This window comes from Brassica napus, chromosome C9, assembly GCF_020379485.1.
Source record: "Brassica napus cultivar Da-Ae chromosome C9, Da-Ae, whole genome shotgun sequence".
Classification (NCBI taxonomy): domain Eukaryota; kingdom Viridiplantae; phylum Streptophyta; class Magnoliopsida; order Brassicales; family Brassicaceae; genus Brassica; species Brassica napus.
In genome coordinates, this window is record NC_063452.1 from 44,502,661 (window position 1) to 44,514,878 (window position 12,218).

The following is a 12,218-nucleotide window of genomic DNA, read 5'->3' on the forward strand; positions in this document are numbered from 1 at the left end:
TGGTTTTTGGATTTGCTGTATTTTTTAAAAAATTTCAAAAATTAACTAATACATTACTTTAAAATAATATAATAAAATAGAAATAAATATTTAGATTTTACAATTGAAATTTATCAAAATGCTGTGATTATTATTTTAAAATAAAATACAATAACATATTTTAATTATTATATTTTTATAAAAAATATATTATAGTAAAATATAAATCATAATATATATATAAAATTACACAAAAATAAAAATATTAAATTTTGAAACTACTTAGAAATTTTTCTTATATAAATTATTTTTAATTTTTAAAACTTGAATAGAAATAGTTTTTCTTATATAAATATTATAAATGATACAAAAATAAAAAATACATAAAATTTTGAAACTAATTATAAATTTTCTTATATAAATTATTTATATTTTCTTAAAGTTGAATGGCAATTTTTATAATTCAGGATTATACAATATATTTTATTAATAAAACATATTATGTTTTTATAATTTTTTGTTATTTTTAATGTAACTAATAATTATTAAAATTATTAATTTGTTTTATTTATAGAAACTAATAACTAAGTTTTAAAATTAAATAATATTATTTATAAAATATATAAATTTATTTACAGATATGAAACACAAATTAAAATATTTCACATTATTGTTTAAATGATATCCAATGTACAAAATATTTTATGATAATTTTAATTTTTATGAAAATATTATTTATTAATTATTAATTAATTATAATGTAGTAGTTTCTACAAAAAAAAATCAAAATTCGTTTTTCTTCATAAGCTCACAAAAGTTGGTTTTTGGTTTTTCTTCATAAATTGGTTAATCTTTTCAAAAACTAGTTTCCCTAAATTTTAGGGAATCTATTTATTGAAAATCTTGATTGGCAACTCAAATGGTTTTTATAAAAACTAAAACTAAAACCAAAAACTAAAGCAAAAACCACAAACAATCAACCTCATAGTTTTACTTTTAAATCTCTATAGTCGATAAGAAAACTAATCACAACCCATCCGATCCTTATTTGTATTTCTTGTTAATTTCAATTATTAATATTATTTGTTAAAACAAAACAAAGAGTAGATGACATCTATATATTTTTATAATATTATTTGAAAAATAAATTTTTATGTGTGGTGATCACGTTAATTCTTACGATGGTCAATTACGTTTATATCGTTAATGAATTAAAATTATTATGTAATAACTACAATTATCAATATTTATATTTTAGTTTTTATTAATAGCTTATTTATTTTTTTAAATAACAAAAATTAAAATATATATGAATCTTTCTGAAGCTATTTAGGATTCTTCTTTTGAACCATTCTTGCATTGATTTTTCAAAAGTCAGTAATACATATATATTTGATAAGTAAAAATTTAGTTAGGCATATAATAACTTTTTAAGCTATTGTAGTTTTCTATAAATTAATACATGTAATTAGAGGTGTCAAAATGGACAATCCAACTCAAACCAATCCATAACCATATGAACCATTTAGTTAATGGTTAATGGATAAACCTAATCCATTTAGTTAATGGTTTGGATCAACCCATAACTCATTTAAAATAATGGATTAATGGTTTTAATGAGTTGACTCACTATTATATAGTATCAATATTACAAATCAATTAAAATAAGGAGAAATTTATATAAATTTTTCAAATAAAAATATCATTAACACTGTCTAAAATAGTATTATGCAAATTTATAAGCAAATTGTTAAAATTAATAAAATTATAAAACATAAAATTAAAACATAGTATTTTCATTAAAAAAGCAACATCATGTGAACATATGTATGGAATTATTCTTGTCATTGTCTTTTGTCTTTAATAACAAACTTCCTGTAAAAACACAACAAACATGGAAACAATTCTGTTAGACAAAAAAAGAAACAAAGTCAACTTAATCATACATAAAACTCTTGTCCATTTCATTTCAGAAAGACTAATATAAGAAACATAAAGAATAACTAAACGAATCATGATATATCCAAAACAGAGAAAAGTCAAAACCATTCTAATACATTCACGCCCAATACTTCCACTTAAACATCTCATTCAAATCATTACCAAAAGTCAGCTTAGTCACACATACTCTGACAAAACAAGGAAAAAAGGTTCAGAAACAGAGAAACATCACATGACTAACCTTTGTCTTACTGATACGTATGTGTGATGTTGTTTCTTTGGCTACTTCCAGTTTCTTCTACTTCATTTGGCCTTGAGCGAATGTGAGATGGTTATTATTCGCTCAAGGCCAAATGAAGTAGAAGAAACTGGAAGTAGCCAAAGAAACAACATCACACATACGTATCAGTAAGGCAAAGGTTAGTCATGTGATGTTTCTCTGTTTCTGAACCTTTTTTCCTTGTTTTGTCAGAGTATGTGTGACTAAGCTGACTTTTGGTAATGATTTGAATGAGATGTTTAAGTGGAAGTATTGGGCGTGAATGTATTAGAATGGTTTTGACTTTTCTCTGTTTTGGATATATCATGATTCGTTTAGTTATTCTTTATGTTTCTTATATTAGTCTTTCTGAAATGAAATGGACAAGAGTTTTATGTATGATTAAGTTGACTTTGTTTCTTTTTTTGTCTAACAGAATTGTTTCCATGTTTGTTGTGTTTTTACAGGAAGTTTGTTATTAAAGACAAAAGACAATGACAAGAATAATTCCATACATATGTTCACATGATGTTGCTTTTTTAATGAAAATACTATGTTTTAATTTTATGTTTTATAATTTTATTAATTTTAACAATTTGCTTATAAATTTGCATAATACTATTTTAGACAGTGTTAATGATATTTTTATTTGAAAAATTTATATAATTTTCTCCTTATTTTAATTGATTTGTAATATTGATACTATATAATAGTGAATCAACTCATTAAAACCATTAATCCATTATTTTAAATGAGTTATGGGTTGATCCAAACCATTAACTAAATGGATTAGGTTTATCCATTAACCATTAACTAAATGGTTCATATGGTTATGGATTGGTTTGAGTTGGATTGTCCATTTTGACACCTCTATCTACATGTAATCAATTATAGATAAACGAATATATAATTTATTTTATTTTAATAATTATGGGATTTTTACTTACAAAATATATACAGGTTTAAAAATGTTTACTGTTTCTTTTTGAAATAAAAAATAATAATTAATTAATTTTAAAGTGAGAGCGTAAATATTTTTAATTTTTTCATATCTTTTTATGATGTTGGTCTATATCAAATTACATAGAATTTTATAAATATATTTAAAAATATAAGAAAACATATTAAATGAAAGTATTAAAACAATTCAATTTTTAGCCTAACTCGAACTAAGAAAAACTAGGGCTGGGCAAAAAAACGCATCCAAAAATCCAAAACTAACCCGACCGATAAAAATGTATCTAAACCAATCTGAACCCGGATACTGAATGGATCTTGTTTTGCGGAGTTGCGGTATTTAGGGTTATGGATTTTACTAAACCGAACGCATGAACTTAAATGGATATCCGAAAAAACCTGAAAATTCAAAATCCCAAAAAAAACTTGTACCAAACATGATCTCAATCCCTAATATGTATCCAAGTTACTCTAATATATTATTGAATACCAAAAATAATTATCTATTACATAAATAATTAACTCAAAAACTTAGTTTAATATATATTTTTGGTATTTGGTCAATATTAATGTTTTATGTTTTGAAAATTTCATTGGAGATTCCATTGTAAATAAGTTTTGTTTCTAAAGGTTAAACAATGTTGTTGATTTTAAAAGTTTAAATAGTGTTTTCTGCGTTTATTGAGTTGATAGTTTTTAATTTTAATTTGTATATATATATTTCATTTTGTATATTTCTTATTCATACAAGGCTTTGGTATGATGTTTTCATGTATAGTTCAAGTGTAAGTCTCATATGGTTGATAGACGAGCCTCCTAAAGTTATTTTGAGAGAGTCCATAAGTTATTTTGAGAGACAATAATATGGTTTGAGGATGCCACATACACAAATGTTTTGGAAATACATTGAGTTTAATCAAACAAAAATTAATATCTTTAGAACCGATAACCTGATTAATATCCAAAACCGAATTTATTTTGGGTTCAACCGTATCTTGGACATGTACCTAAACCCGAACTAAACCCGACTAAACAAACCCGAACTGAACTCGGCCTAGAATTTTATAATATCCGAATGGGGCTGAAATTCATGAATTCCTATACAGATGAACCCAAACCAAAACTCGAATTGGACCCCGTTTGCCCAGGCCTAAAAAAAAAAGTTAATCAGTTTACATGAATAGTTACAATTCAAGATGTTAAAATAAACAGTCAAATTGGTATAAATTTTTGTACCTAAATTTATATGTCAAACTAAGATAATAAGTTAATTTAAAATATAATAATTTCTATTTAATTTTCATACATTTGAAATAAACCATCTTAAATTTTGTAAACAAATGAAATTGAATTGATTGATTTATTTTATGAATACTTAAACATGTGTATTGATTTTTAGAATGCCATTGATTATATTGGCAAATGCAACTTTAATTACATTAATACTTCATTTTCATTTTTCTTTTCTTCATAAATTAATATATATTAAATTATACATATAGTTATAGAATTTATTTAAAAGTAATCGGATGAATCAAACTAAAAATAATTAAAAATATTTGCTTCAATATGTTGAAAAACTAAAATAAATTGTGATTCAATTAAAACAGATTCATCTCAATATACCCAAAAATAAAAATAGAATCGAACTGAACTGAACTGAACTATTTATTATACATGAAATTACATATTTAATTGAGATAAAAACAGAATCTAGTTGAAGACAACTTTTTATTATTTTTATTCATATGATTAAGAAAATTCTTAACCAAATCAACAAGTAAAAACAACACATTAACTAATTAGAATTTATTTATTTTCTAAATATTTATATCCATTTATAAGCACAAAAAAGTCAACATATGATTTTAAATATATAATATCTCATCTGTTTGGTTATTTATTTGGATATATAAGATAACCTCTATTTTTCTGTCATTAATTATTTGATTAATTTTTTATTTTCATTTAATTGTCTTAGATTTGTAAATATATTCTAGTCAGATTACGTATAATTTAATATGTCTTTATTTAAAAAGAAAATAATAAAAATAAACTAATGTGTTGATGATTCAAAGCTATATAATGATAGTCTATTGAACCTCATGCATATATATAAAATTATACAAATAACTTAATTGTAATATTTGGTTGATGTTTCTATTATATATATATTCTTATTATAGATAAATTTTTATTTTGGATATAAAAATTTAGATTTTTCCAGCTACTAATTTTGTGAATATATTGTGTTATATATATACAGTAGAACTTTTATAAATTAATAATGTTGGGACTTTGAATTTTTTTAATTTATAGAGATATTAATTTGCAAAAAAAAAATTATTTAGATTTTTTTTTTAAGATATATTTATTTTAAAATAAGAAAAATATTTTATTTGAGTGTATAGACATTAATTGTTATCTTTTGAAATTTGATATTTATATTAATTGTATTATATTATTTGCGTATATAATATATATTGTATAAAATTTAAATGTGTTTTAGATATAATATTATTAAATCTCATCAAAACTATATTAAGTGTTAAGAAAATATAAAGAAAATTTCACTGTGAATATAAAACAAATAATATAATAATAGGTTCTTACTTATATAAAAAATGTATACATATAAATCTAAAAAGATTTGAAACTTTGGATTTGTCCTTTATTAAATATTTTGGACAAATGTTTAATAAAGGACAAATGTTTTGAAACGTAAGAAAAATTTCCCTTCATCCTTCTCATGTGGAAGGAGTGTAATAAAGGAGGAGTTTCGATGTTTGAAAACTTTTTAAGTGAGTACTTATGTTATGAACTTTCTCCGTTTCTTTCTTTCTTTCTTCTGAATGAAAACGCTTATTCAGTGTAAAATTGCTTTAATTATGTTAGTTCGTAATGTGTGTTGTTCTGCTTTGTTAATACAAAGAGCTCACATTGCTTGGTCTGGTCTACCCGTTTGCGTGTTCTGTTTCGTAGAAGTTTAAAACATATCTGCGTGTAAGTTTAGAATGAAGACAAGTAGACAACAATTTCTGTTTTTTCTTGCTTTAACTTCTCTGCTTTCCGTAGAAAACAGGGAGGGGGTGGTGTTAAAACAGTTATGCTCTGCCTCTCTAATTCAGTTAAGATCCAAGGCGATCCCGTCCTGATTATTGATATAGTGCCACTTTTATTTTATCAAACATCTTTTGCCTAAAACTAGGATACTCCAAAGAAAGACGAAGAGCCAACAATGCAAGTTTGTTGCGATAAGGAATCCCAAGTTAAATGCAAAAAGCAAAGATCAAAACCAAGTTCATGCCAATAAAGTCTGGGGAAATTATATGTTTACCACTTTCGTGCTACCACTCTTCATTTTTACCACCACTAGAAGAATATTTTCAAAAATACATTCTTCATTAAGTGGCAAAAGACTCTTATGTTCTTATTCTATATATGTATAATAAACAAATATTTAAATAAATAAAAATCTAAAAAATAAAAAATAATTTTTTTCATTTTTTTCGAATTATACTAAATTCAAACTCTAAACCCTAAAACTCAACAAACAATCTTAAACCCTTTTTTTTTGAAATACGAACCTTAAACCATCAATCCTAAACCCATTTTTTTTTAAATACGAACTCTAAACCCTGAAACATCAACTCTAAACCCTAAACCCCGAAACATCAATTCTAAACCCTAAACCCTAACTCTTCAACTCTAAACCCTAACTTTTCAACTCTAAACCCTAAAACATCAACTCTAAACCCTAAACCCTAAACCCTAAACTTCAACTCTATACCATCAACACTAAACCCTAAACTATCAACACTAAACCCTAAACCCTAAAAGGTAAACTCTAAACCCTAAACCCTAAAAAATTAACCGTAAACCCTAAAACATCAACTCTAAACCCCAAACCCTAAACCTTCAACTCTAAGCCCCAAACTCTAAACGCTAAATCCTAAACCATAAACCCTAAACCCTAAAACCCTAGAGTTGATGTTTTAGGGTTTAGATTTGAAGGTTTAGGGTTTTAGGGTTTAGGGTTTACGTTTAGGGTTTAGAGTTGATTTCTTAGGGTTTAGATTTGAAAGTTTAGGGTTTTAGGGTTTAGGGTTTGAATTTAAGAAAATATAGGGTTTAGGGTTTGGGGTTTACGTTTAGGGTTTAGAGTTGATGTTTTAGGGTTTAGATTTGAAGGTTTAAGGTTTAGAGTTGATGTTTCGGGGTTTAGAATTGATGGTTCATGGTTTAGGGTTTAGAGTTGATGATTTAGGGTTTAAAATTGATGTTTTAAGTTTAGATTTAGGGTTTAGGGTTTACATTTCGGGTTTAGAATTGATGTTTTAGGGTTTAGATTTGAAGGTTTAGGGTTTAGGGTTTAGAGTTGATGTTTCAGGGTTTACGGTTTAGAGTTGATGTTTCATGGTTTTGAGTTAATGATTTAAGGTTTAGAGTTGATGTTTTAAGTTTAAATTAGTTAATAATAAGTTTTTTTTGGTCAAATTTAATCAAAGGGTTATAAATGTATTTTACCCTGATGAGGATAAAAGTGGTTAGCGTAAACATGAAAAATATAATTTTAAAAATGGTATTTTTGGCAATTTAAAGTTTGGAGATCAAAATATTGTCTACGACCTTCTTCAGTCATACGCAAGAAACTGGCAATAAAGTTCCTTCACCCAGGTGGTCTACAAGCCATGTCTTACTTACTACATCACCAAACTAAAACCTCAAGCTGTGCGTTGCTGCCTCTATTTCTCTGCTTCTTACAATGACTCTGCTATCCCTTGCAATACTTGCGCTTGTGTGTGCGGCGACATAGATTACTGATACTTGTAACCTGAACTCCCAGTCGCTTCTCCTAATACCTTGGCAATACCCAACGTCGTTGTCTATCCAAGCGTAAAGAAGAGCTAGAAAGAATGTCCCAAAGCTTAGACAAATTCCCTTTATTTTCGTAGAATGCCAATTTCCTGTCCGTGCGGTTTACATCAAGACCTGAGAACCAGAGTTTACTAAAGTATATTGAAATGATAATATTCTTAGAACTAGTTAGTTAGTGACACCAGAGTTTTATGAAGTTATACTATTTCCCCCAAGCAAAAGAAAAAAAAGATACACAAACATTTTTACCTAAATTTTGTTTCTTGTAGTACAAGAGGATCTATCTAGAATGGGTTGGCCCTTCTCATTAATCACAGGTGCTTTAAATAGAAACATGTAGACAAAGAGAATGCAGGACCAATATGATCACTGACCTTGTACGTTGTCGGATTTGCTCTCTTTCTTCAAAAGTGCTCTTTGGATCATAACGCCCAAGTGAGAACTCCCACACTTCTCCTCTAATCGATGGATGGATCCCCTATAAACCAATCAAGAAAGCAAGCAAATGGATTTAGTTAATGTTGCAGTACTTTGCAGACGAGTGTTCTAAGACTTACCCCTCGTAGGATTCATTCGACTTAAGAGTCTTCTTGCCAATATCTAGGAATCCTTCCTGTGTAAAGAGGCAGCCTGCCATTTTCAGAGTTTTACCAGGCTGCAAGCAACATAACCCTAAGGAAAAAGACAGGTACTTGTCAGCAAACATAGTAGACTCTCTCTGCCATTCTCTTTAACATAATCAATAAATATTGTGATGCCACTACTAAATATGTTGTTAATAAAGTAAGACAAAGATCAGCAATATAGAATTTAAGCACATAACTAGTAAATGCTATCTTATCTTGTTTGATCAGATCAAGATTAATAATATAACACATAATTCACCTCCCAAATGTAACTAAAACTACAAATCCAGTGATGAATCTGCTTTTTCTCTAAACACAAGCATGAGGAGAATACCAACTTAATTAAAAAGAACAGTAAGATCAACAATCACTATCATTATAATCACTATCCATCAGAATAGGCATAAACATGGCATTTGCATTCATAACTAATGATGTTGTTCTCTTCAATCTGATCTTGAAACTGCAATGGTCAATCTCATTGATGACAGAGAAACGGTTCCAAGTAGTAAGGGAAAGGAGTTCTTGAATCTGGTATTGGGGACATGGGTGCACTCAGGACGAATCTGCTGGTTCTGCGACGGCTTCCCACATTTATAAAAGTTTTTCAATCCAAATAAAAATGAAAACTTTCCCCGGGAATAACAGAGAAACAAACGATTACAAAACTTGTCTACACCGAACCAGGAAGGAAACAAGACATTTTCTTTTTGGGGGTACTACCTAATCATTTGTTTCCTCCTTTTCATTGTTTGGTGTTTGGAGAAGCAATTATTTGTTGACGGTTTACTTGTTTTTGAAGATTATATTACGGGTGTAGATTTAAGTCGGCTTCGTTTGACGTATTCAAAAGATGATGATTTTGACACAAGATCATGACTCGTCGGTTAAGAAAAAGGGCAAGACTTTTTAAGGTTTTTCTACTCATCTTCCCAATAGATATTTATGTTCTTTTGGTTATGAACAAACCAATTATATAGTAATGTAAAAAAAAAAAAAAAAAAATTATATAGTAGTGTACTCTATTGAAGAGTAAAAATTGAGATACACTACCAAACATATAAATCAAAAACACTAAACTGCCTACCATACAAAAGAGATATTAAACATCGTTAAATAACTTACAATCACGATTGTGAATCATCGACATTTTTCCAAAAGTATACGTAACTTACAAAAACTGCGAAACAAATCAAGATTATTAAACAGACAAAGACGCCTATAACCGCCACGAGTCCCAAGCTCTGCATCCTGCCTTTTGAAGTTTATGAACTACTCTTCTTGTATATATATATATACTGAAAATATTATGAGAATGTAGATTCAACCGAAACGATGATGTTTTCTATTACTATTTAACTTCGAATTATGGAAAGCTTAGATACTATAGAATATGGAAAATCTCCTAACTATTTTGTTTATTTTTTCTCGGCAAAAATGGTAATATATACTTTTATAGATCATATCTAAGGATATTTTCCCTTTCACAGATATATAAAATATTTAATAGTTCTTAAACATGTATGTATATTCGATGGAACTCTTAAGCATGCAATGTTAAAATTAAATGCTTTTCTTGGAGAATCGTATAAATCATATCATTAAAAGCTACGTTTTCCTTCTTCTTTTTTACAACAAATAGTTATGTTATTATTTAAACTTCGGTTGATCCGGAAACCAGAATAGAACGACCAAATGAAACAAAGCTCCCTATGAAAAGACATTTCTATAAAAAATCATGAAATTATATTTTGTACTCTTGGGATTTAAGTAATCTTGAATCTGGAAAACATATCTGCAGAGTCTTTATCGCCTCCAATTATGTTGTAAAATTTGGCCAAGCATACGGTTCATTTATCATCGCGATCAGATCCTTGCAATCTGTCCCAAAACTATGGCATGTCGAATGTTGTAGGATACTCTCCATTGTATATCGTAGTGCTTCCACTTCTGTATGCAAATCAGACTCTCGCCGTCTAAAGTTTCGCGTCCGCATAAATTAAATCTTCTCTAAGCTGTCCAATCAAACCCAACCGCAACTGCTGAACTGGTTATGTTTTCCTTTATAATGTCCCTAGACATAAACATTATAGTCGATAATAAAAAAAACTAATCACAACCCATCCTTCTTTTTTTTTAATCGAAATGGAACCGGGGGACATGAACCTTACTTAATTGCAGAGATAACATATTTATTTACATGTTTCCCACATCTCTATTTTTTTAATATTAATTATAATCAACCCGAAACCAGAAATTAGGATTCAATTGCAAACCGACTTGAACAAAATAACTCAAATCAAACGGTTTCTAACTAGCTTCGGTCGACCTATGTTCCCGGCGAGTTCCGCTAGCCATCTCCAAAATCCTCGAGAATAAATGACCGTTCTCAATCGTTAATGTTGACCACGAGAAGTATATATTCACCCCGTTGCCTCGAATGCCGAGATCTTCCTGTGACGCTTCTGGAGTAGCTAGCCACCGATGATCCTTTCGTCTTGCAATCTTCACCTTCATTAAATAACTCGACAACTGAAAGAGTAACAGTACCGAGACACATCACCTGAGTGAGCCCTCACGAACTCTCGGTACTGTTACTCTTCTAGTCAGAAATTGGTATCATTCTCAAGCCCCCTCCAACGCCGACCATAGAACCAAATGTGGGCTTGAAAACGATACCAATTTCTGACTAGAAGAGTCTCTAAACCTGAACATGATAGTCATCACACTATCAATGATAACCAAGCCGAACCCATCAGCACTGGGATGTGTGAGAGGACCAAATGGGAACACAATGCAATCAAAAGCAATGCTCCCAACAGCCATCACTTGAAGCAAGTCGAGAACCGAGAAGCGGTTTCTGTGACTAGTTAAACCTCTCTCCAACGTAGGAGAACGAGGTAGAAGCTGAAAACCGAGACCACCACAGGAAAGATGACTGCCGTCAAATACCGGTGGACTATAGAGAGACGAAACAGAGGAGATATGCAGCGATGAGTGTCCACAGAACAACAATCGGAAGGCCATAGACTACCACCACCAAGCTGCTCATTTTCCCACACGTCAGAACAGAGCCGAGTTACCATCACCGCCTGCATAACCAGGCTCACAAGGCACCTCCGAGTCAGAGTAAACCTCCGGAGCTTTCTCGACCTCGAAGACTAGACACCAAAACCTTCAAGACACCGAGGAGAGTCACGATTTCCACCTCCAAAGCTGGACAACTCCACCACCAAAGACTGAGAAGAGGAATGAACCATCCCTCCACCGCATTGGGATCGAAACCAAAAGCAGATCTGAAATGGTAAAAGGCGATCTACTTCAAAACCCTAAACGTGACCACCTACTCCGGGAACCTCAGCCACAAACTTGCCGTGAGACCAGAAAAAGAAGCATATTCTCTGGCTGAACTCCTCTCGAGCGGAGCTTTGCCAGAAAGCCAAAACCTTTCCCAGTGCCAGAAGCATATCGAAAGGGAGAGTGAAAATGGAGGAGGAGCAAAAGGAAAAGGAGAGAGGATGAGGAGGAAGCCTCCGGCAACGGCGGTGGCGCTAACACGCTGGCCAACCGCCGGAGCA

The 12,218-nt window shown here is 29.8% G+C and overlaps 1 long non-coding RNA gene across 1 annotated transcript; it reads right to left on the minus strand.

Moving 5' to 3' along the window:
• Window positions 1-7,593: 7,593 nt before the first annotated feature.
• Window positions 7,594-11,237, minus strand: LOC106395933. Its single transcript, XR_007328699.1, has 3 exons — window positions 8,572-11,237; window positions 8,389-8,492; window positions 7,594-8,128 (listed from the first exon to the last, which is right to left on the minus strand). It is a non-coding gene; the product is annotated as an uncharacterized LOC106395933 (long non-coding RNA).
• Window positions 11,238-12,218: the final 981 nt, after the last annotated feature.